Source organism: Camelus dromedarius, chromosome 32 (assembly GCF_036321535.1).
Source record: "Camelus dromedarius isolate mCamDro1 chromosome 32, mCamDro1.pat, whole genome shotgun sequence".
NCBI lineage: Eukaryota > Metazoa > Chordata > Mammalia > Artiodactyla > Camelidae > Camelus > Camelus dromedarius.
In genome coordinates this window covers 19,336,852-19,363,008 of record NC_087467.1, presented here as the reverse complement: position 1 = coordinate 19,363,008, position 26,157 = coordinate 19,336,852, and the positions used below count along the sequence as shown (strand labels likewise).

The 26,157-nt window shown below is 42.4% G+C and overlaps 1 long non-coding RNA gene across 1 annotated transcript; it reads right to left on the bottom strand.

Annotated features, from left to right (window-relative positions):
* Window positions 1–5,050: 5,050 nt before the first annotated feature.
* LOC135319820 (uncharacterized) lies at window positions 5,051–8,866 on the bottom strand. The gene is made up of 3 exons (XR_010378729.1): window positions 7,861–8,866; window positions 7,030–7,107; window positions 5,051–5,375 (listed from the first exon to the last, which is right to left on the bottom strand). It is a non-coding gene; the product is annotated as an uncharacterized LOC135319820 (long non-coding RNA).
* Window positions 8,867–26,157: the final 17,291 nt, after the last annotated feature.

Sequence of the window (26,157 nt, the reverse complement as noted above, 5' to 3'; positions counted from 1 at the left end):
ATATTTCATTACACCATACCAAAACACCTCATTCGTTAGTATAACTGCTAATGTCACAATACTTGAAATCTTTAAGGGTTAGAAAGCTGAAAAGCTTACAGTGGCAAAGACAAGTTTTCCATTATTCTCATTTTCACCTGAAAGCTTGAATTTCATTATTGGAAGAAAAAAATACTCTCAGTTGAAGTATTTTTCCTCGAAGTGGAAACCCCTTTTTGTTTTTGTGAAAATATCTGCCAAGTCCCTAAGTCTGAATAGCTGTGGTTTTTCTCTCCGACAATCACATCCCATGAAATAAAGCATTAGTTCGGTTTGCCGCTCAAAGAGCCACCAGGCACCCATCGTGCAGCAGAAGTGCTTTTCTCATACGTCCAATTTCACCATCAAAACATTAAAAGGCATGTTGAAGGTCTAGAACATATAAGGTTCGTAGTTTTTACTGCTTCATCATGGGCATTCTTAGTGTAACTAGCATTTTAAAATTTTTATTTATTTATTTTTTTACCGCAAGTGTGTTGTGGTGATGAACACGATGGCTGCTACAAGTTTGTCCCACTCGCTAGATTTGGACTAAAGGACCAGCGGTTTTACCCACTAAAGCTTTTGAACCTTTGATGCAAATGTCGACACTGAAAATGGTAACTAACATTTCAAGGTTATTAGGAAAACAGTTGGGGCTCTGAAAGTTCTTGGGGACCTCCTGGCGCCTGTGGGCCACACTTTGGGCATCACTGTCCTAAGCGATTGCAGAATCATAGGTCACTGGATATGCCAGGAGCCCCCAGACAGAACCACAGCTTTACAAGAGGCATTGAGGATCATTTAGCAAAATTTGAACCTTGAACATTCCTTTCCTCAGGTCACAAATGGCGGGGATGGGAAGAGAGAGCAGAATGATATCTCCTGGCCTCCCGACTGAATTGGTTAATGCTTTCATCCTTATTGTAATGCTTTTCCAAATAAGGATTAGTTCCACAGAAGCCTGTTTAATCCAAAAGACAGTTTTAAGAATTGCAGACGCTGTGGAATAGGCTAGGAGTCTACTTCTAAATTTTGTTTCAGTCGGTAATGTATTCCAAGTTTGGCTAATATATCCAAAATGAAAATTTAAAAATAAAAAAATCAGTTGTATTGGATAATTGGTTACAGAAAATAGAAACAGCATTGTATATTGTGCAATTACCCCAGGATGTTATTAGCAACAACTACTGTACTCACCATATATTGTCTGCCTTAAATGTCTTTATTCACCCTTTGAAGTGATAAGCCTTGGATGTTGCTTATTTCATGTATTCAGCAAATATCTATAACATTACCCATTATGTCCCAGTGCCTGCTATGCATTTGGTACAGAGCAGTGAACAAAATCCACAAAATACCTGTCCTTGTGGAGCTGACAGTTTAGTGGGAGATGTAAACATTAAGTAAGTACACAGTTAAATATATAATTACAAATTTTGTCAATTTTCCCAAAATTCAGCCTAAATGTAATGTGATTCAATTTATTATCCCAATCTTTCTTTTTTTTCTGGTGAAGGTGATAATGTGTAGCACACTGATAGTGTGTGTACAGAAGGATGAGACCAAAGCTAGCCAGGAGAAGAAGAAGGCAGTGTGAGGCTAGGGGTGGGGGAAGTTTACCTTGGGTATAAATGTGAGTCCTTGGAAAGCAGACAGAGCTAGAGGGGCAAGAGGCTAACTGAGGGAGGGGGAAGGAGGGAGGAATGCCTGGAAGAGGGAGGAAGCCAGGTGGGGCGGGAGATGCCTTCAGGTCCTGTTGAGATCTGACACCTGTGAAAGGAAAGAGGCAGGAAGTGCCTTGACCGCCCCACACACGTGATTCGTCCAAGCCAGCGGAGACACTCTGCGGTTGGTGGGGTCCCACATCCGACAGAAGCGGCTGGGCCCTCCCGCATCAGGTCAGTCGGCGGCGGGGGGTCCACCCGGCTCCAACCCAGCGCCCTGGCAGCTCACCAGGCCCCCACCGCTCAGCTGCTGACTTCTTCCTGCCGGAGGGCGGAGCAGGCACATCATGGCCCCACCGAGCCACCGCCACCAGCGCAAGATGGTGCTGACTCTGGACAGGATACCAGGTCAGTGGGGTGGAATACAGAGCAAAAGCCAGCATCAGTAAGGGAGACTTCCTAGATAAAAAAAAGCATAATCCAGTGGGAGAAATGGTTTATTTAATAAATGGTGCTGGCATAAAGAGCTATCTTTCTAGAAGAAAATGAAAGTCGGCCTCTAACTTAAGCATAGATAGACAAAGGCTCATGCCAGCTGCACGTCAGATCAACTAAAATATTACCAGAAATGCTATGAAACTTCATAATCCAACAGCAAGGAAGACTTTATTCTGGAAACCCAGAAGCGATTTTTTAAAAAAAGACTGTAAAATATCTAAAACCTTTGCTGAGAAAAGATACCATAAACAAAGTCCCTGGAGCATGAAAGATCAGGAAAATCATTTTTAACTCGGGAAAGAGAGCTGGCTCATTACAAGGTACAGCTGTGAACTAAGGAGGTTGATTTCCCTCAGCCAGGAAGGAAAATCAATTATGCGTTTTGTAGCCAAATGACATACCTACCCTTTCCACGGCAGTTGAGGGAAGAAATACCTAGGTAGGACCGATCCTATGGCCTGAAACTCTTAAACGATGCCAGAGGAGAACCATGTTGACTTTCTCCAGTTTCTGATCCCATTGAGCACACGAACATTGTGAGAAAATCTGACCCTCCTTGCAGTGGGCGCCACTCCCCCCACCAAAGGCATGTATGACTCTTTTGCACTAATGGGGGGTTTTTGCATTGCATCCCTGAAAAATACACTGAATGCATGTGGATGCCTCCTAGAAAATTCCCCTAGCCTTATGGGGAGGTCTTAATTGGCCCCAGAAGGTGTGGTCATTTCCTAGATCAGAGATGAGGTTACGTGGAAGAAGTTAATCTTCAGGAAATGAAGTCTAGAAAGGGAGTCTTCAAGGAGGTCAGAAAAGGACTTGTTTTCTTTTTTTGAGGTCGTCTTCCCTTGGCGACAGATTCCAATAATGTAAATGTCTTAGAAGGGACTCATATTTGGTAGATGTTAAGATGACCTCAGTTAATAGCCCTGAGAGGGTCTCGAGTGCTAAGCCACCAACTGAAGATGCATATGGCAGATACACTGAGTCACTAAGGCAGATACTTAAGTGTCACAAGTTCTCTGTAGCTCCTCCCCATTTATTTCCCAAGCCTTTGGTAGACATTGCAGCCTTGTCCTGCGGTGTAGCACTAAGGATGGACCGTAGCGTGAAAAGCCCCAGGACAGGGTGACACCATAATAATGTGTTTCTGCTGTCTTCACCTCCTAGAACAATGTATCCATAAGTTGACTATTGCTTTGTAAAGTAGAACTACTTTTATTAGTTCTCAGTTAGTTTCTTCAGGCTTCAAGGGATAACTCCTAGTATGACAATATTTGTTGAATAATTTGGGGTTATTCTTGATCTATATAAACTCTGTGTGTGTGTGTGTGTGTGTGTGTGTATGTGTGTATGAATTCTAAGACCATCAATGTGCATTTGAAATAAGTTCATTTGGAAATATTTATGGGATTAAATCGTCTTAGACTCAGAACCACTCTGTACATCAATGTATAACAATTTTCGTTCGATTTTCCTCCGTCTGAAATTTGAAAGAAATCTTATCCATATCTGTGATGATGGTGGTGACAATAGAAATAGTCATCTAATTTCAATATTTATATGAATACATGAATATTCTTGTATCACTCACAGGATTTACGAATAGTACATTCTGTTGAGGCTGAAAGACTGCGAGGCCTAAAGGCACAATTACGTTTTTAATTCTAATTTCTTTCCAGGAGTTTTAATTTACTTCATGAGGAACTGTCTGGTTTTAATGTGAGATTTTATAAATTGTTGTAAGACGAGGCGGGAGAGTGAAAAGAAAACTAGCTTTGGAGTTTCTAAAACCGGGGAGGTTCCGGCCCGCGGCTTTGAAGCCATCTGGGATCTGAGCTGTGCCATTTAATGGACAGTTCACTGTACTTGAGCAAATCACATCGCATCTCTGGACCTTAAGATTCCGTCTTCGAGGAGGAGGACTAAGGTGAGGGCGCAGGAGATGTGCAGGTGCCGCCCTCACACTGGGTGTGACACGGCAGCTGTTCTTCTAGTCGTTTTCATCCTGGGTCCGCCGCTAGTTTTGTGATGCTGGGCCAATCACAGCCCGCAAGAGCATCAGTCTCTTTATTTATAGTGAGAAAGTTAGAGTCAACTCTAAATTCCCTTTCAACACTGCATCTTATATTCTTATATCTGAAATGCAATGTTTTTCCGCCATGTCCACCTTAAAGCCACTCTTTAAGTTTCCTTCCTGTTGCGTCTTCCATGACCAACACCCAAACCCGTCTCCACACACCAAGAAGAGTCAGTCCTTCCTCCCTGCATCTCAGAGTCTCTTGTCTCCTGAGATTAAAAGCTCTCAGGACCAGAGCTGGTTTCTTTCTCATCTTTGCCTCCTTGGAAATCCTGTACACTGTGCCTAGTATACAACGAGTGCTAAATAAACGCCATTTGACTGAATGGGTAGATGGGTGTGAAGATGGATGGAGAGCTGGGTGGTTTATTAGTTTCATAGAGCTGCCCTAACAAGTACCACAAACGGGGTTGCATAAAACAACAGAAGTTTCTTGTCTCACAGTTGTCCCCCCGTGTGCCCTCCCCCTGGTGCCCTCCCCCCGGTGCCCTCCCCGCGGGTGCCCTCCCCCCGGGTGCCGATGTGCCTGTGCGTCTTCTTCTTAGAAGGACACCAGTCCACACTGCTCCAGCGTGACTTCCTCTTCTGTGACAGCCTTGTTTCCAAATAAGGTCACCTTCAGAGCTGCTGGTGGCTAGGACTTCAGTGTATCTTCTAGGGGGACACGATTCATTCCACAACAGATGTTTACAGAGCAAAGAGCTTAATCACCTTCAAAATCAAACACCCTCTTCAGCCCAAGAAGAATTTAATGTTCCAATATAAAGTCTTTTTAAGTAGAGATTAAAAATTAAGTGAGGGTAAAGAAAGCGGAATGAGGTAGAAGCCAGAATCCTACATCTTAAAAGCTGGAGTATAACTAGAGAGAAAGAACATAAAAAGTCCAATTACAGACTTAGCCCAGTGACAGGGACCGCTAGTGACGCCTCCTATGGAAGAAGCTTCTGGCTGGAGCTAGGGATTCAGTGCAAGCTTGTTCCCCGTCCAGTTACAGGTCTTGGTCCTATTGTGTCTTTAAAGGTCCACCCCACTCCGTCAGACGTCACTGAAGTTAGAGGCAGTGGGAATAACGTGGCAGGAATGGCCTCTCGCATTTCCTCCTCCCTATGGAAGTGCTGAATAAACACAGGATTACTTATAAAATATAGGTTTGCCCCTCTTTTTAACTTGCTATGTTATTTTAACACAAGAGGAGCTAGACTAGTAACTCGTCCTTCTCGAAATTTACCCTTAAATTTCACACACACATACACAAATGTAATTTTATTTATTTTACTCGGTTTACACTTGATCTTTATATCTATTCATAATCTAGCTCAAAATACAACAGGTGCTGACGGAGGACCCTACCTGACAGTTACCTCTAACTTTCATAGTAATTGTGCAAAGAACTCTAGACTTGGAGTTTCATTTCTTCTACGTTAGCACTTTACAGAGTATCATCAGGTGGGTGGATAATTCACAGGAGAATTTGCCACACAGATCTGCACGGCAGTGTGGTCAACAAGACGACAGGACAGAGAGTAGACATGTGCTCCCCTGACTTCTCAATATCCCCTGAAGCCAGGCCCTTCTGAGAAAGAGCACACCCTGATCACTCTATACCTGACACTGGAAACTTTGTCATTAATAGGTTTAATATTTAAAAACAAATTAAGTGTAAAATAGCCTCAGAAATATGGGGATCTTTTAATTTCTGCTAACTAATTTAAACTTTAAAAATTTTTAAAAATCATGGAACGTTTCCTAGTGTGTGCTGTGGTTTAAACTTAGAATCAGAGGCATTTATTGTGACAAGTCCTTGCCAAACAATTTAAAAATATGGTTGGCAGTGGAGGGGGAGCCAAAACAATGCAGTCCACCACCCAGTCCTGCCCGTGTTGCCACGACAGTGTCTCCTCCAGGCCCACCTCCCCATCCCACTGCCAGCTCCCAACATCGCTCGCTGGGGAGTCCGCAGAGCCTCCTCCCTGGTCTCCCTGCACCTTCTTTGGAGCCTCACCGCACTGCACACAGGTGGTCTTTGGAAGATCCAATGTGAGCGAGCCCCTCACCATACTCCCTTCATACCTCCCTCCCACTGCCTCTTCCTTCTCTCTTCTCCTAAGAGTGTGTGCTTAGAACCTGAAAGTAGTAAGGATTGAAGAGGGGAAGCGCCTCACATCTGTCTTTTTCCTCATCTCAGGAATGCTGCCTGAACATCACTGAGTCTATATGGACCTTAATTTTATCCCCACCATCATGTGAACAAACGTGCACCTTAGCACGGCATGGAAATTTAGACTACTGCCCTTTTTAGGGTTCTTTACAGTCCAAGATTTCCATGAAGAGAGAGACACATTACAACAGGTCTTAGGAGAAAGTCTATGTTACGTACCATACCTCTTAAGTCCTAAGGTGCACACTCTTCTCAAACTCTGTGCAATCAAGATGGGAGAGATTTTATAACTACAATTACAGTCGATGGTGGGTCACGGCTTAATCAGCAAATTTTTTTCCTTCTTCAACTTTCCTAAAATAATTGTTCATCTTACAATCAATGGTGTCTTAAGTAAAACACAACACTTATTCCTTGAGATCCTAGAGATAGTGTTAGTGTCATCATAAACTAGTAGTTCAACCAACATCAAAATTCTTTTTTGCACATAGTATCATATCAGCAATGATTTACTGAGCATCTTCCATGCATATGGCGCTGTGTTCGGTGCTGTTGGAAATAAAAAGTCATTTATTCATTCATACAGCAAGTGTATATTAAATATTCACTACCTGCTAGATTCTGTTGTATACAGCGTGACGTGTGATGATTTAGACAGATACGATCTCTATCTTCATGGAGCTTATATTCTGTTAGAGAAGAGAGTAAAGAGGTAAATAAACCATATAAAAATTATAATGACAAGTTGTAAATATTGCTATGAAGAAACTATGCTACATTAAGAAATTACAAGATTTATTAGTCAATTATTTTTCGGTCTTTCCTGTCCCTGAATACATTTCCTCATCGTCCCAGAAGGATTTCTGAGTAAATCTTTGGTGGCAACATTCTGAGAAATATTTCAATACAATCTGAAGCTTAGAAATTTTTCTGAGTATTCTCTCTGGAAACAAATCTACTTCTTCCTGTTGCTACATTTTCTTTCAGCTACTGCTTTTTCTGAAAATGTGTTTAACTCTGGATATTTTGAGTTTATGTATCTAATGCTTTCACAACATAAGCATGGGAATCAACAATTAATATTCTTTCTTGTTTTATTTACTAATGTAATCATGTCATATTATACAATTGCCTTTTACTAACCCCCCCCCCCACCGCTTAATTTCATGTTCTACTTTTACGCTATTGGAAGAAATGAGAACAGAGAGATAAAATGCCCCTCGGGACCTTTCTGACCTGATGCCTAGGCTACATACAGATGACAGTTTAACAGTATTCCTTACATGGGTTTGGGCTCCACTAAATTATTTTCGCTCCCTGTGCCTGATTCCTTATCTATCAACAGAGCTCTTATTCCTTTGTTGGAAAGCAGGGGTCAAACTTTGAGTGGAGTTTCCACTTGACTAGAGACTTGAACGTAACATGACGTTTTTCATACACACCTGGCACTGGAAGCTGTAAATTGCTCCTCTCACCCAAGACTGGGCAAGCCTTTGGATGGAGTGGTTGTGGTGTCGCCTCTGGCCTCACGCTAACGGACATCACCAGGGAACGCTAACCTTAATCTCAGGAGAAGTCTGCCATTTCTGAGGCTCCAGAAAGACGCTCAGACGCTTTTGGTTTTGCTTTAATATGATTTTCTTTTGAGCTTGACATATGTGCCGCAGATAAAAATCTCACATAATTTGATATTCTCCTTTGGGCTGTAACCTCTAGGTGACAGTCAATATTATTGAATAAAGGATTCAACACTGGAATATTTTGCAACTAGCCTTGTGACATTTTGAGCATGCCATGTCGTTTTTCTGGGATGATTTGTTATTGAACAAATCAAATTTCCCAAGAACATGGCCATTCCTTTTTCTGCAACAATAACACACTTGCTCAAGTTGCTTTAGGTAGCTCTGCAAATCTCCACTACATCATCTTTGTTTCCCTCAAATCTCACAAGCCAGTAGATCCAAGAGCTTGAATGAGAATTCTCCAAAGTAAACTTGAAAGCTGCAAGGCCCTAGAGCAGTATTTCTCCAAGAGACAATTTGGCCACATCTGCAGATGGGCCAAAGCCTCTGCTGGGTGTCACAGTCTTTAAGCTCTCCTGTGTCCCGTGGTCATGGTGAAGGGGCTCTTGGGGGGCTCCTGAGCGGCACAGGGCTTTAGAAAGTCACATCTTTTATGTCAAGGTTCATCGCTATCACTCAGGAAGGAGTATGACTGACGAAAGTCATTTGGGAGCTGCTGAGTAATTCAGTAAATGACAGCTTTGACCTTGAAGCGAACTTTGCCAGAATCAGACTGGAATGCAGGAAACAAGAGAAGAGCGATGCAGACTTGAAGATGAGTAAGCAGCAATTCCAGCTGAACTGTGCACCACACAGGGGTGAGCTGGCTGGTAAACAGGAAGATTGCCACCCTCTTTACATCATTGGAGTCTCACCCTACCCCAGTCTCCAGGCCTCACACCCAGCAGGAGGGAGAACCCCAAGCGCTAGACACAGGGGAGCAGGAAAGCACACCCCGCTTGGCTGTTCGGGGAGGAGTCCGGCCTTAGCTGATGGGCCCTGGCGCTCACTGGTGCTGCTTGTGGTTTCCCCCACCTGCCGAGGAGCAGAGGCACAGGAATGTGGGGTTGTGACCCAAGGGCATAAACGTATTCCTGGCTCATTCAAAAAGTGCCCTTCTAGGGGATGGGTGGAGCTCAGTGCTGGAGCACAAGCTTAGCATACACAAAGTCCTGGGTTCAATCCCCAGTCCCTCTATTAAAAAAGAAAAAAAAAAAAAAAGGAACAAAAAGTGCAATGTGCAGAAACGCACATGGAGGTGAAGATAACTTCTGTCATTTTATGAGGCAAGTTATTGTCTTTGAAACGATTGATCTATAGAAATGATCAAATTAGACCTTGTCAGATGATTCCTTAGAATACATTAAAAAATGAAGCACCATATAAATGAAGTGGAAATCACTTTATAGCAAGAACGAGGACCGCAAGCTGGCCTATGAAGAACGAGCTTCAGTGACTTGTGCTGGTATCCATTTAGTGGATGGGAATTCAGTCATGCCTAACTGATCACAAGGAGGTCCTCGCCTCGGGTCATTTTCTCTTTATGCTGGCAGAATTCAAGAATTAAACCATAATAGCAAGTAATGGGGGAACTTTTAAAGCAACCCAGACCGACTGAAAATGGGATTTACTTGCAGAAGGGACTGAGGACAAAAACTGCTTCTACCTACTGTAAACTGGCCTAAAGCAGCTCTGTACAGGATTAAAGCAGATTAAAAAGCATAACCAAATGGAACAAGGGCCTAGAAGAATTCTTCGTTGTGAGTTGTATCCAGATTGGCTCATTGGTGCTTTTGTTATTTTCAGCTTTTGATATTTCCCAGAAGCAAATATCTCCTTGAGCCCTGAGTGCCCCAGAAGGGGAGGCAAGCAGGCAGCAGCCATCTGGCTTCCCCTTCGCACCCAGCCCGGGGGCTCCTTCTGGGTCTGTGGGGCAGAATCCTCAGGAAGCCGGTTGGACCGAAAAGCTGAGAATTGGGCTCCAGGGTCCTGACATTGGGGAGACAGGTGTGTAAGATCCCAGGTGGACCTGCACAAAGACCGGGTCTGCTGAAGAAGGGCTGCTTGCTCCTTGGAGACCGGGAAAAGCCAGGGACTTCGTGTGACTGAGGAGACGGGCACCCTTCACTGCTCTGCAGACACACCTGTGATGCTGGTAAAGCAGTGATGCTGATGTCAGAAACAGCCGTAATTCTCCCTCAGCTGAACAGCAATTTAAGATTCGCTCACCATGCCAGGCACTGTCATAAATACTAGAAATACGAAGATGAGTACCATAGTTTTTGTGCTCCAGGAAGTCATAGTCTGCTGGAAGAGATAAACATACAACACAATAAAGGATGTGCTGGATAAAGGGTAACAAAGAATATTAGAAACAGATAAGACAGCAGGACAGGAGTGATCACGGGGTGGACCGGGAGGGGATTACCGGGGAAGACGTGCTTGAAGTAGATCTTGAAAGATGAGTAGGAACTCTTCCAAACACCTGGAAAAAGAAAAGGCGAGAGAGAATGTGGCTAGTCTGGAAAAAGTCTGAGGAGTTGTCTGTGCTTGAGCTTAAGCTTAACTGGCCAAGAGGAGAGGTATGGGCAGGAACCAGAAGTCGGAAAGCCTGATAGGGGGTGCTGAGCCATTTGCTCCTATCTTGTGTGCGCTGGAGCGTCGTTAATTTAAGCAGAGGAGAAAGATGATTGTATTTGCATCTTAAAAGCTGGCGGCGGTGTGGTGTGTGACAGCCAGACTGGAAACAAGACTAGCCTTGGGGAGGCCCGCTGGGACACTATGGACCACGACCTGTTTGAGCCTGTGCTCGTGGGGGTGAAACTGAGGAAGCACATCACCGAATTTCAGGACATAAGAGGCTGCCGCCAGCAGTGTACTTTTAGTGGAATGCACGCGGGAGGGTGTGAGGCGGGGGTCGGAAGCCAGTGGGCAGGGGAACAACTACAAAGCGAACTCAGGAAACTCGACTCGGCTTTCACACATCCCACTCCGCCGCAGCTGCTCCGCCACCTCCCCTCCTCTCACATCTCAGCCCGCGGCTGCCCTGCTGCCGCCTCGCCGGCCCTCCGCGCTGCTGCGGCCAAGGTCATCAAAGACCCCCTCAGGCAGGCCTCACCCTCTGGTGCCTCCCTGCAGCACCTGGCACCGCCCCGCCTCCCTCCTTGAGCTATCTCCTTTCCTCAGCTGCCTTGGCACCCACTCTTCCACTGTCCTCCTTGTTTCTCTGGCTTTTTTTTTTTTCTAGTTCTTTCTAAGCTTCCTTTTCTCGGTCGAGATCCCTGGGGTTTATCCCAGGTGTCTTCTTCTTTTTTTAGTTTATTTTTTCCAAGCTTTATGGAGATGTAATCGACATGTAAGTTTAAGGTGTACAGTGTGGTGATTTATATATATATATATATATTCTGTGAAATTATTACCACAGTAAGATTACTTAATCCATCCATCACCTCACATAATTACCTTGTGTGTGTATGTGTGTTGAGAACGTTCAAGATCTACTACTGTCTTAGCAACTTTCTCGTATACGATGCAGTATTGTCAACTACCATCACCACGCTGTATATTGCATCCCCAGAAGTTACTCATCTTATAACCGAAGTTTGTACACTTTGACCAACTTCTCCCTGGGAACCACCCCTCTACTCTCTGTTTCTGTGAGTTCAGCTTTTTTGAATTCCACATATAAATGAAATGTACAGTATTTGTCATTCTCTGTCTGACTTACTTCACTTAGCATAATGCCCTCAGGGCAGCTGCTCCATTGTATTTTCTCTCCCTGCCGCGGATTTATGGAGGTTTACTTGACATACAACATTGTGTAAGTTTAAGATGTGCACCATGATGACTTGCTCTATGTATATATTGTGAAATGATTGCTAGTAAGGCTCGTTGACACATCCACCACCTCATATAGTTAAGATAATTGTTTTATGTGGTGAGAACTCAAAATCTACTCTCTTAGCAACTTTTAAAATATATAATATTGTTAACTGCAGTCACTGTGCTGCACATTACATCCCCGGAAGTTATTCCTCTTATAACTCAAAGTTTGTACCCTTTGCCCACCTTCATCCACTTCACACCCCGTCCTCAGCCAGTCCCTGGCAACCAATGTGTTCTCTGTTCCTATGAGTTTGGTTGTTTTAGATTACACATACAGATGGGATCAGACAGTATTTGTCTTTCTCTGTCTGACTGATTTCACTTCACATAATGCCCTCAAGGTCCATCCATATTGTCACAAATGGCAGGATTTCCTTTTTTATTTTTTATGGCTGAACAATATTCCACTAGATCTGTACACCACATTTTCTTTACCCACTCATCCATCGATGGACCCTCAGGTGCAGAACCAGCATGACTAAGCACTGGAAACAGAGCCCAGGGTTAGAGCCAAAGGCACAGATCTGATACGGAGTCAGGCTTGTTCTTCCCCACTATTTGCAGACCCTTAGGAATCCGCAGCAAAGCCCTGGCATCCTCTGCAAAGAACTACTCTTCTTTTGAGAAGCAGCTTTTGATTGGCTACGCAGCCTCAGCAAAGGCTGAGCACTTAGCCGTGGGCCACCAAGTTACCCATCATAAACTGAGTGTTGTCTGCCCACTAAGCTGTAAGGTCAGTTCCCAGAAGCACCCCGCCAGCGGGCGCAAGCAGAATAGACAAGATTAGGCTGGAAGCACAAGTAAGTTACACAAAGCCAAGGCCCACGTGCCCAAGGTCCCCACCTCGGCCACACCATCTTCTCCCTCCCGGCCTGTGCCTACAAAGAGGGAGGGGTGCCCTCTGATCAGTCGACAGAGGAGGAGAAAACTTGGGCTTGGCTTACAGATGGTTCTGCACAACATGCGGGAACCGCCCAAACGCGGACAGCCGCAGCTCTGTGACCCCTTTCTAGAACACCCCTAAATCCAGTGGGCAGAACTGGGCTGTGCACCTGGTTGTTCATATTTCTTGGCAAGAGAAATGGCCAGATGTGCGACTGTATCTTCCGCACTGAGAATTGTGTATTTGTGGGCTGTGGCCCAATGGTTTGGCTGGATGGTCAGAGACTTGGAAGGAACGTGATTGGAAAATTGGTGGCAAGGAGGTTTAAATAAATGCAACTAGACCTCTCTAAATGGATGACAAATGAGAAGATATATGTGTCCCATGTGAATATTTACCAAGCGGTGACCTCAGCAGAGGAGGGTGTTAACAATCAAGTGGACAGGATGACCCTCTCTAGGGACACCAGCCACTTCTGCCTTCCACCAATTGGCTCATGAACATAGTGGCCCTGGAGGAGCTTAACTCTTAAGGGAAACAGCCGTCAGGACAGACAAGGTTTTTGTTTGTTCGTGTGTTTTTAGTAGATTATATAAACATTTTATGCTGAGGAAGCCCTCCAGTAAAATGGAAGACAGTTATATCCCCGAGCAATGGGAATCCCTGCAGCGTCCTTTGGGAAAGGCCCCTCCTCCGCTGTGACTTGAGGAGGAAAGCAGTCGTGCTGGCAGGGCGGCTGCAGAGCAGGCAGGAGGCAGGGGCCCCAGGGGCTCTCTGTTTTCTCTAAACGGAGGGAGGACCTTTGCTGATTCAGGGTGGAGGGTGCCAGCTCAGGACTTGGGCACCTTCTCAGCTTTGCCACTTTCTTTCGTGCTTCTCAACTGCCAGGGGATAGGGACGCCAAGGCTAGAACAGGTGGGTTGACTGAGCGGTAGGGCTTTGCCTGGGAGATATGGGGAGAGACGGGCGAGGGAAGTGAGGGTTTGGGGGGAAAGAGTCATGAAGCTTCTTAGGAGCCTCACTGGACAGGGAGCTTACAAGCTTAGCAACTGCTTCCTTCTATAAAGGGAGGGCTCAAAGAACCCATCCAAAGTCACAGCTGGTTGCTGGCACAGTGGTGGCCAAAATTTAGAACGTCTGATCCTGTGTCTTTTCCAGCTATAACGACTGAGGTGTTTCTGTCCCGCTCTGCTCCGTACCTGCCCTTGGCGCTGACTTTCCCCGTGGATTATTGGAACACAGTCATTAAGCATCTGGGAGAAGGCAAGTCTGCTTTGCCTCTGACCTGGCTTTTGACCACGACTGAGTCACTGGTTGCTCCACGCAGACATGGGCAGCTTGAATTTACCTCTTAGCACGTGGAAAGCTTTTCTCTTTCTGCTCATTCCCAGCAGACATCCAGGAAGCATAGAGTTAGTACAACAGGGAAGGAAACTTTATGAGACAAAGCCAGTGATGGTAGAATGCCCCACGATGGAGATCTTTAACCATTTTTTCCTATTTTCCTCCAGTCACCATGCCATCTTTTCTCATGCCAATTCCTTTCATTCCACTTTGAATATTTCCCCTTTGATTTTACTGTCTTCTTTGTTACAAGAAGAAATAGTCATTACTGCGATTATGGCTCCTGTGGAACAGCAAGGGACTAACTCCGGGCTGACACTGTCAGAGATATTTCAATCACCATCTTCTTGATTGGCGTCACACCAGAAATGTATCATGGAACTTCTGGTATAAGCATTTTCTGAATTGACGCTAGTCTCAAGATCTCTCTGTCTCTCTCTCTCAATAGTTAACAGGCTAATTGCGAAAAAGAAAAGGACTTACTATCAATTAGAATTGTTCTTAAATATGGGAGCTATATTTCAAGTACTTAAGCTTCATCACAATAATATGAGTGATATCAGGTCATCATTTAGATCATTTCCATCCACAAATGAGAGTTACAGATCCCCAAGTAATATGAATTAGGAATACTGTACAGACCTTGAAAATAAGAAAATGACTGTAGGAACTGGGCTGACAAGTGTTTAAAGGCTTACATTGGATTAACATTTGATTTTGTTGGAAATCATTACTCAGGTTTAGAGTTACCAAATTCAGCAAATAAAAATACAGGGTGCTCGGTCAAATTTGAATTTCAGATAAACAATGAATGAATAATTGTTCGTGTAAGTCTGCACACTCACATCCGCATTTATGCATTGCTGTCTGAAATTCGAACTTCACAGGGCTGTCCTGTATTTCATGCAGCAGGCTGGGTCCTCGGTGGATCCTCCAGGCATCTCCCCTTCCCTGTCCCTCTGTCCCTGGGCTTATGTGACATTATCGCTGGGCCAGTGTCTGCTACCCAGGCTGAAGAGGAGGTGAGAAGTCCAGCAGTTTCCACTGGATAAGTACACATGGCTGGGAGCTGGGAGACAGGGGCAGGGACACAGATCTTTAGGACCCTTGGAAGGGCTGGCTCATCCCCTACAAACCCTGGAGAGTTACGATTGCATCCAAGGGTATCCTTTCAATATGCCCAGGATGGAACTCCCTCTTTCAAGACAGCAAATGGGGAGGATTGTACAGCTCAGTGGTGGAGCACATGCTTAGCATGCACGAGGTCCTGAGTTCCAGCCCCAGTACCTCCATTATGTAAATAAATAAATAAATAAATAAATAAATAAATAAATAAATCTAATTATCTCCACCCAAATAAAAATAAAACAGATCAGTATTATAAAAAAAAAAAAAGGGCAGCAAATGAGGCTTTGATCAAAATGTATTCCTGATGGGTATGAAGGTGTGTGTATTAAGGAAAGTTCCCTGGCCTTCTCCCATCCCCTCGTGTAAGTTTATTTTACTCTCTGGAGTAGAAGCAACAACTTTAACTCCAAGAGTTTTCTTTCTTTTCTTGCTAGTGGTGGTTTGGGGGGAGGGATTCATCAGGATATCGGAAACCAACTGATCCAGTGATAGAATGGAAGATAATGAGGTTTTCCTCAAACTTTAATGTTTTGGGGTAGCAGAGGGGAGCTGGGAGTTGGGTGTGGGGTGCTGGCTGTCTGCCTGAGCCCTGTTGTACCCCCTGCCCCATCTGAAAAAACACCTGAGGGTCATTTGTTTATTCCTAGCCTGTCTGGGAGAGCTATGGAGCAGACAGCTTAGAACTGCAGATGCTATATGAACAGGAAAGCAATGTTATAAACCTCCCACCCCTCCCCCACCCGTTTAGGGACATACACTGTTTGTTACATGGTTATGATAATGGACCCCCGGTCTCCACCGAGGACATAATGACTCAAAATATTCTTCTAAGTGTGTGTACATGTATCTTCTTCACACACACACACACATATATATACACACATATAATATCTTGTTAAGAATAAATGTAATATGTATTTATTGCAGAAAAGTTAGCAAAGGCTAAAAAAAAAGCATTAGAAGGGAAACAAATGTCCCACAATCTGGAGTTAGCAGCTATTAACATTTGGGGATATTTTCTTTGTATTCTTCTATGTACAGTTTTGTGTTGTTTTTTTACATATTTGAGATCACAATCTTGTTTCCTGTTGAAACATGATCACGTCCCACCATCAGATCTTGCTTTATAAGAAGATAGGTAAGTCTTATGAGTCTGTGCAAGATATTTAAAGATAAAGTGTTAGAGTTTTTTAATCCCTAAGACTCTCCCAAACCATCTTTTAAAGCAGAACTGCCCTTGGCAGTGCTGGCCTGTGCCTTCAAACAAGCAGCCTCAAATTCTCACCGAGGAAGTCTCCGTCATCCTTGGAAGAAAATTCCTGTTCTTCTTCTTCAGGTTCCGTAGCTCATGTTCTTAAATATCGCACAGCTGCAGGGATTCCTTAGTCTCAGCTCTATTTTGAAATTATATGGATCCCAAGTTTACTTGAAGCCTGTCTTTCTCCACATCAGTGGGAGACACCTTAAAGTTCAAGAATGCCCATTGTGACCCTCCTACACTGTTGGTGGGAATGTAGTTTAATGCAGCCTCTATGGAAAGCAGTATAGAGATTCCTTTAAAAACTGAAAATAGACTTTCCGTACAATCCAGCAGTCCTATTCCTGGGCATATATTGGGAGGGAACTCTAATTCGAAAAGACACATGCACCCCAATGTTCATAGCAGCACTATTTACATGAGCCAAGATATGGAAACAACCTAAATGTCCATCGACAGATGACTGGATAAAGAAGCTGTGGTATATTTATATAATGGAATGCTACTCAGCCATTAAAAAGAATAAAATAATGCCATTTGCTGCAACATGGATGGACCTGGAGATTGTCATTCTAAGTGAAATAAGCCAGAAAGAGAAAGAAAAATACCATATGATACCACTTATGTGTGGAATCTAAACAAAAGACACAAATGAACTTATTTACAAAACAGAAACAGACTCACAGACATAGAAAACAAACTTATGGTTACCAGGAGGAAAAGAGGGTGGGAAGAGATAAATTGGGAGTTTGAGACTTGCAGGTACTAACTACTATATATAAAATAGGTAAACAAATTGTACAGCACAGGGAACTATATTCAATATCTTGTAGTAACATATAATGAAAAAGAATATGAAAACAAGTATATGTATATATTGGTATGACTGAAGCATTATGCTGTACACCAGAAATTGACACAACATTGTAAACTGACTATACTTCAACTGAAATAGATAAATCTGAAATAAAATCACACACACACAAAAAGAATGCCCATTGTAACTTTTGGTTGCTTCCCTACCTGGAAACATAACAGGCTCAGGAAGACAGACACATGATAGGAACTCAATAAATGTTTATTTAGTAAATGAGGGAAGAATAAACTAACCAGGTACAGTTAGGTTCATGCATCCTCTCATGTGAGTCTACAGTGCTGGAATGAAAGAATCTTCCATATTTTTCACAGTTTTCTAAATGTAAGGTTTAAATAATTTGCATGTATAAATTACTAGGAGATTTTTGCTCTAGAGGGAGATTCTGTATGCTTTAATCTAAATTCATCATGTTGATACAGATGTTGGACCAGATAACTACTATATTTAGATGATGTATCTTGAATTCATCTTAGCCTCATTTCCCCCTTTTTCTCTTGGCCATCATTGCAGTGCACTGGAACTATAAACAAGTCCATCACCCAAGTCCACACAGAAGGTAGAATCTGATCACGTCAAAGGAAAGGAATTTACATTGGTAGATTTACCTTCATGGAGTCGGGCACTGTGCATATCCAGAATTATCATTTGAAACCTCACAGCAATCTGATGGGGAGGTGAATTTTCATTGCTCTATTGTTTGGCTGGGGAGAGATGGTCTCCATGCCTTTAGGTCATACCAGTGGTAACCGAATTGAGCTTCAAAGCCAGGTTGATAAAATTTCAAAGCTCATAATGTTTTCATTGTCTGAAGGTAAAAGCAGCGTTAGACAAAAGGGCATCTTTATCAAATGGAATTGGTAAAAGGAGTGGGAGCAACCCCAGGGACTACAGACATCAAATAAAAGATAACAGATCATGGGGTTTTTAACAGAATCAAACAAAAGATCACATTTGCTCATCCATCCCAGCAATGAAATCCTTTTGTGAATTGTCAAACACATTGCCTCTATTGTCTAACTTCGTTTGTTTTATTTGTTTGTTGAGGGGAGTGCAGAGAGAGAAGTATGGTCAAGGAATCGGAGGATTCTAGCATCAGCAGGGCCACTTGTGACCTATATCATCCTGGACAGGTCATTTAGATTCCAAGTCTTGGTTTCTCCTTTTCTAAAATATTGCCTCTCCCAGCCCTGTACAAAAATCATAACGACCCCCTTACCTAAAGACTACTGAGACAAACGTGTTTTTCTAAGACTAGTGAGGACGAAGGAAGAAAGGACCTGGGATGTGTGACGGATTCCAGAGGTAATCTGGATTCTAGTTGAGTCTGGTTGCGGTGGTGACTCTAATGATTTTGGATCTACTTGATTATTGTCCTTTCTCCTTGGTGGGGGAATAAATCATTTTATGAGTCTAGATTGCAGGTAACACCTCGACAATAAAAATAAGAAGTTTCACGTGAAGCGTTGATTTACTTGTGACTAGAGCTATAGCAATTCTGACCAAGTGACTGAATTTGACGGCAGAAGAAATGTAAGCATCCAGCAGTGGGTTGTTCAGAGTGAAAACAGTCGTGCTGCTTCCAGAAACATTTGGCAAGCCATTTGTGTGGGGAGAAAGCCACAGCACGGGCGAAGATGGACCAATGACAGCCCGGCCATCAGTGCATGCCCTGCGGAGCCACCAAAGCTGAAAGAGAGATTTCCGGCTGTGATTTCAGGCTCGTAATTCCTTCTTGTGACTGCATGCAAATTAGGAAAAGCCGGGTCGATGTGACCATATCAAGGAATTTATGAGTCAGCATAAATAAATAAAAATGCTGACTAGGAGACTAAATAATGGCTTCTATTTCCTGTCTAAATAGCCTCTTCTTGAAGTTATATTAGAATCATAAATAATGAAATCTGGACAGTATGAATACATGCTCATTAGCTGAATTTGAAGTTCAAAATAAAGTCAGCATTCCACATGAAGATTTTTTTAAAGGTAAGTTATCAGATGTATTCCATTCCGTGGACCCTATGCTAATAAAGGTATCATAAGCTCCCTCTTGTCAGTAGGTAAAAATAGAAGAATTATTTTTAGCTTAAAACTCAGGTACTAAAAAATTTTCAACTTCCAGAGACCTCCAGGGCACGGTAAGGCACGTTTGGAAATATTTATCTTTGGGGGATAGAGGCTTGTTTAGGACCAGAAAAGAACATGTCTCCTCATGAATTTCAAACATTTTGCAGTTTGCTTCCCCTGGCATACAGATATGATAAAAGCCTTCCCTCTTCGAAAAGTCAGAAACAAACTTTGGCAAATAGATCGTTTTAAAGGAGTGTTAGAATACTCTGGTTTCTCTTCAGATCGTATAAATCTTTTGCCTTTTTAAAGGAGTATTAGAAATGGAGTGACTCTTACATCGTGTCTTATATGAACTATTATTACTGTACTTACTTCTTTCCTGGTAGAGCAGATGACTGGCTTTCTTCTAAAACATTACCAGGACCTTACCTAGTATTTTATTTTGTACTTATTAATCTACACGGGGTGACTTTATTTGCAGCTACAATTTGCTACATGTTTTTTATTTTTTCAGCAATGACCCATTTGCTCTGGTATTAGAACATTTTATCTCTACCATCCCAAATTCCTCCCCCTTCGATCCCCTAAAGTATAATTTCCTTGAGAGCAGGATTATGTCTGTCTTGCTCCTGGCTATGTCCTCAATCCCTTAGGCATAGAGAGCGCTCAGTATGGATTTGTGACGTTGAACCACTGAATGGAAGCAGGAGCCGCTTTCCAATGCACTGTGAAGACAAACGTGGAAGGAGAAATTCAGCAGCCGTCCCGAGAGAGCACTGTCATTTCAGCTCAGCGCGGGCGAATGTCCTGCACACTGACGACACCCAGCAACCTCACCCAGTGAGGCTCCGGTGAACGCCTGAGACGCTGAGGATGGTTTAAAGTTTTCTACTGATGGGCGAGAAAGTGAAACCGAGAGACAAAGAAATGAGCATTTGAGTTAGGGCAGTTGGTGTCGTGGTTAAGAGGTCCTGGAGTGAGGCAATCAGGGTTCAAATCTTTGGCCGTTTGCAGGGTGCAGGAGGCTGCGCCAGCTGTTTGATCTCAATGTGCTCCAGTTTTGTCACTTGTACACGGGCATAGCCACCTCACAGGGTGTTGTAAGGATAGATGAGTTAATACATGTCAAGTGTTTGGAAGGCTTCCTGACTCACGACAGTTCCTGGGTAGGTACTGACTGCATCATAATACAATGTATCCTCAAGAAGCCAGCCAGCAGACCTGCAGGACTAGACCACCAGCGACTGTTTCCAGGCTCCACCAGGAACTAAAAATTAACGCCAGTGCTGACATCTCTAGGTTTCTGTCCTCTCATGTGTAAAATGAGGCTGGAGGCCACATGAGAGAACCTCCGGATTTTAAATCCCATGACAATGGCTTCCGTTCTCAAATGGAAATCCACAGCAATGGCAGTGATCAAATGGGACAGTGAGCGTGCAAGTATCACGCACAGGCGAAGCAAATGTATCAGCATAGGGTGTATTCAGGGCTATATTCACTATGCAAACTTTTTTATAGTAATTTCTAAATCTGGGAAGACCCCACAGCTCTCAGGTTTAAACTTGAGTGGTCATAAAAGGAAATAAATCAACTACAAAATCTCTTTAAAAAAAGAAATTTCATTTTCACTTTCTAAATTATATTTTTTGTTTATTTTTCTGGGCGGTAATTAGGTTATTTATTTACTTATTTATTTTTTAATGAGGTACTGGGGCTTGAACCCAGGTCCTCGTGCATGCTAAGTACGCACCGCTCTGATACTGAGCTGTACCCTCCCCACCAAATCTCTTTAATCAAATGGTTTGCCTCCTGACCAGCATCTTCTCTCCTTTCTCCTCCCCTCTCTCTCTGTCTGTCTCTTTCTTCTCCAACTTTCCCTCCTGTTCTCACTCGAGGTTGTGGATTCCTAGAACTGGGAGTATCTGTCTCATTCTTGAGGTTCCCCCTAACTGAAGACATTCCAGTCCTTTTTTAAAAAAATGGGATTTTCTTTTCATTTATTTCCTTTCATTCTAAAATAAAATATAATATATTTGTCTCCAAAGGGTCAGTGTGGCCAAGGACAGAGATATTTAGTAGCCTGGTGACATCTGTCAGCAATCTGTAAATACTCGCCATCCATGCGGAGCACGTGGCTTGAAGCAAAAGTATAAAATCACTCTGCTGCAGTCCATGTATTCAGTGGGCTTCCCTGCCTGCTCATCCCTTGTGTGAAAATACAGGCCAAAATATACAAAACTGGAATATATATATACATACACACACACACACACACACACACACATATATATAATTTGCTTTAAAAAATAGTGAGCTCTATATAATATATGACCATAGCATTTTAAAACCAGGAAGGATCTTACCTAGTCTAAATTTAGTGATTTTAAAATATTTAGATGATGTGATGGGGTCACCTCACCTCTGTGGTATTCTTTCCAAAATCCCGTAATCCCAGTGTAATCGTGAGAAAAACATCAGAGAAGCCCAGATTGGGGGAACATTCTACAGGACACCGGTCCCGCACCCCCTAAAATTGCCAAAGTCATGGAAAATACGTAAAGCCTGAGAAGCTGTCCCAGACCAGAAGTGGCCCGGCGACACACAAACTGCATGCAGTGTGTGACCCTGGGCTGGATCCCAGAGCAGAAAAAGGACCTTTCTGAGAAAAATGAGGAAATTGTTTAAAGCCTGGAATTAAGGTACTAATGATACACCAATGCCAGTGTTTCACTTTGGACAAATGTACCACAGAAATGCACGTTGTTAACAATGGGAAAACTAGGTGGAGGTGTATATATGAGCACTGTACACTATTTTTGCAACTTTTCCATAAGTCTAAAATTATTCTGAAATAAAATGTTTATTAAAGACTAGTTAGAAACTTCTAATGTAAATGGTTACCCCCTTTTTTGTGTGGAATATTGCTCTAGTGCTGACCTATGGTAAGTACACAGACGCTTCACAGAGCAAACAGAGTAGTAAATCTGTAACTCCCCTGGATGGAACGTTTGAAATGTGTATCTCCCTTGGATGGAAAACATGAACATTCCTAACTGCTAGACTTTTTTTTAAGAATTAATTTTCACGCATTGCACCATGAGTATTCCTTTATTCTATTTGTTTATTTTTGCTTGTATTTCTATTGCCTAGGTAGACTGCCCTAGGAGAACATTGCTAAGATTTAAGTTAGATAAGGTTTTGCCTATGTTTTCTTCTAGGAGATTTATTGTGTCTTGTCTTACGTTTAAGTCTTTCAGCAATTTTGAGTTAATTTCTGTGTATGGTGTGAGGGAGTGTTCTAAATTCATTGATTTACATGCAGCTGTCCCTTTATTCTGAATACTATTTTGCAAACAGAATGGAGCTCTACAAATAACTTTTTCAAATTAAATATAGACTTTTCCAAAAAGATCTGTTTAGAAAGATCAAGAGCTTCCTTCCAAAACTGAAGACACAGAACGAGAAGCCAGTGACATAATTTGTCTAGTCATTTCCTTTTCCAGTTACAGAAATGGTTGAAATACTAGCTCTGAAAAGATCTACGGGTCTTTATGAATTCCTTAGGACCCTCACTGAATTGTGTCTTTTTAAACTGGAGATTGAGGCCATAACTTTTATTAATATCCGATGACAGAAGTATGGGGAAATGTATTAGCTTGATCCCTAAGCATAAAGATAATCATGTAATATTTAGGGTCATCTGTTACTTTTATTATTCTACAGTTGGAAGATACTAGCAGCTAATAAATTAACCAGCTTAAACTCGTACTCAGCCTGCTCATCCCAAAGGAAAACGGGGATTCAGAACCAATGTGGCAACTACTCATGCAGACAAATCTTCATGAGTCCTCGGCTAATTATGAGGCGAAAAGGAACCTTCTACTTATTCAACTTGGCCCCGTCTGCAGTCTCATTTGTAAAGCACAGGCGCTAAGGAATGGCTGATTTCTGGACAGAGCTATGGGCTGATCATGGAAAGATGGATGAGTGCTGTAAAGATATTATCTTGATGGAGTAAAGAGTTCCATGGAGATGTCCTTATCTATTTAATGCCAACCTCATCTTGCAGAACAAATGTCCCCTTCTTAGTCGTGCCAGAATTGAAGCATTGGCGTCTGAAGAAGGACATTAACAGCTGACTCTGTACCAGGAATTGTGCTAATATCTTAAAAGTATCATGCTATGTAAATCTGTCCACGCTCTGAATGCCCCTGATTGGCCCCCTTCCCTTTTTGCTATGAAGAGGTGGTCTCCAAGGGTGGCTGTACCTTTCAGGCACCTGGGGAGCTATTGTAACTCCATGATCACTCAGACCACACCACAAAGCAATTAATTAGAAACTCTGAGGGTGAGACCCCAGGGCCAGTATCCTCAAAGTCCCCCAGGTGATTGTGATGAGCAGCCAAGGGTGACGAGGACTGCTCTCGGGGTCCACCCCAGGGAACATGTCTCCCTGTAGCTCTCTGGAGCGTGCCTGTGCATACACTCCTGCCTGGAGTCAAGCTGGTGTTCGCCTGCCCTTTCCAAACCCTTCTCTCTCTCTTCTCTACGAAAGCTCGTACTTGTGACCATCCGGTCATCCACCTATCACTCTACTGCTTTTCTACGATGTGTTAAATGGAAGATTCGTCTCCTAACTTTGAATGATAAGAAACTGAAGAATATTATATTCATGGGCATGGACTGTTTCAATGGCCATTTGACCACCTATTATACTTTTATTTCGACAATAATTATCTAAGATACATTAAAAAAATTCAGTCTGAATATCACAGAGGTACACAAGCGACTGGGAGGGCATGCCTGATGTGCTCAAGGAATAGCCAAGACCGAGTACCAGGGGGCAGTAATACTTCCTTGCCCAAATCTATAAGGACAGATGCCAGTTGGAGGAATTTTTATTTCAGTTTTTCACTGAGTTACTTATTACATTGAATGTGAAGTCCTTACAACTGAGAAAACAATTTACCAATATACTTTTTGTTTGTACCAAAAAGGAAACTACAATTTTAGCTCACCAGAACTAAGGATAAATACTTTGCAGATTTCTGGACACGGTTTTAACAATATTTGGCATCACAGTGATAACTTTGATAGATTAAAATATTAAATGCTAAAGCACACTGATGATTTGACTCTATATGTGATATACACTAGACAGTTTACTAAACATCAGAAATAATATGACACATAGTTTACGTATTTTAGGCTTATAATGTCAATATGCTGGAAGACCAGTTTTAAAAAGTAGTTGGAAAATTATCAACAGCTTAAGTCACAGAAAAAGGAATTTGATGTAAGTAGAATTTGATAGATATTTCTTTTTAGTATTTAATCATAGGAGCTTTCATCTGAATTCCAGTTGCAAATTAGAAAGTGTCATTCTTTTGGAGTGCAATGGTTCAGACAGCCTGGTGTGGTGCGTCCAGACACTGTCACAGAGCAGGAGAAGGGTAATTGACAAGCATCAGCCCATATGATGGATGAAGAGCTATTCCATGCATCAAAAGTGTCCACATTTTTTAAAAAGCCCAGAGGAGACCAGTTTAAGCTTCAGTGGCATGCTAGCTCAAGGAGAATAAAATGTTTTTAATATTAATATAAGAATATGTGTTTCACTCTAGCAGATGAAATATTCTTTGCTCAAGGACAAAAGTCAAAACTTGAGGTTTGTCCTCTGGAAATGAAGAAAACTCAAATGTAAATCATTGCTCTAATCTGTTTTAAACCACATAGCTGAGCTTTGCCACTGACACAAGGTAGAGAGAAGGAGAAAGAAAGGTGACCAAAATTGTTCTGAGTTTTTAGAAATGCCAGCCTAGAAGATGAGAACGATAGTCTTTGATAATGGGGAAGGCTGCAGCAAGGAAGAGAGGGAATCTTGCTCCTGATATACTAAAATTTAAAAGATGCAAAATATTCTCAATAGAGATGTTTTAGCATAACACAAATCACAGGATTTGGAAAAGGACCAGTATTGGTGTTGAGACACAAAAGAAAAGATTAGGACATAAATGACCAGAGTACAGCTCCGTGATAGCTAAAGGCAAAAATGCAGTGGGTAACACTGTACCAGATCCCGAACTAGGAGGAAAAAGGCTCTATGCTATAATGGACCTCACTGAGGCAACTGGTGAAATTCTTAACACAGACTGTGTACTAGCTAACAGTGTATCAATGTTAAATACTTGCTTTTTGTCATAGTTTTATCATGTGGTTATGGAAGAGATTGTCCTTATTTTTAGGAACACACACTGAGGTCTTTAGGGAAGGTGGCATAATACCTCTAACTTACTCTGAAAAAATGGTTCAGAATAAAAAGTGTGTGTGTGTGTGTAGATAGAGACTGAGAGAGAAAGAGAAAGAGAGGGGGAGAGTAAGGGAAAGAGGGAGCCTGAGAGCACATGATTAAACAAATGGGGGCAAAATGTTAACAATTGGTAAATTGGGATAAAGGTAAAATGAATATAGGAATTCTTTTTTACAAGTTCCAAAAAGATAACTCAAAAAAAAAAATTCTCATACAATGGGAAACAAAATAACATTGGATTATTAAATAACATGGGTTAAAAAGGAAGTCATAAAGTAACCTAAGAAATACATCCAACTGAATATAAATAAAACTATATGGAAAAATACGTTGGAAAGGGGAACACAGTCCTAAGAAGGAAATTTATAGCTCTTTAAAAGAAATGTATCAGAGAATAAGCCAGCTTATCACCAAACCAGCAGTGA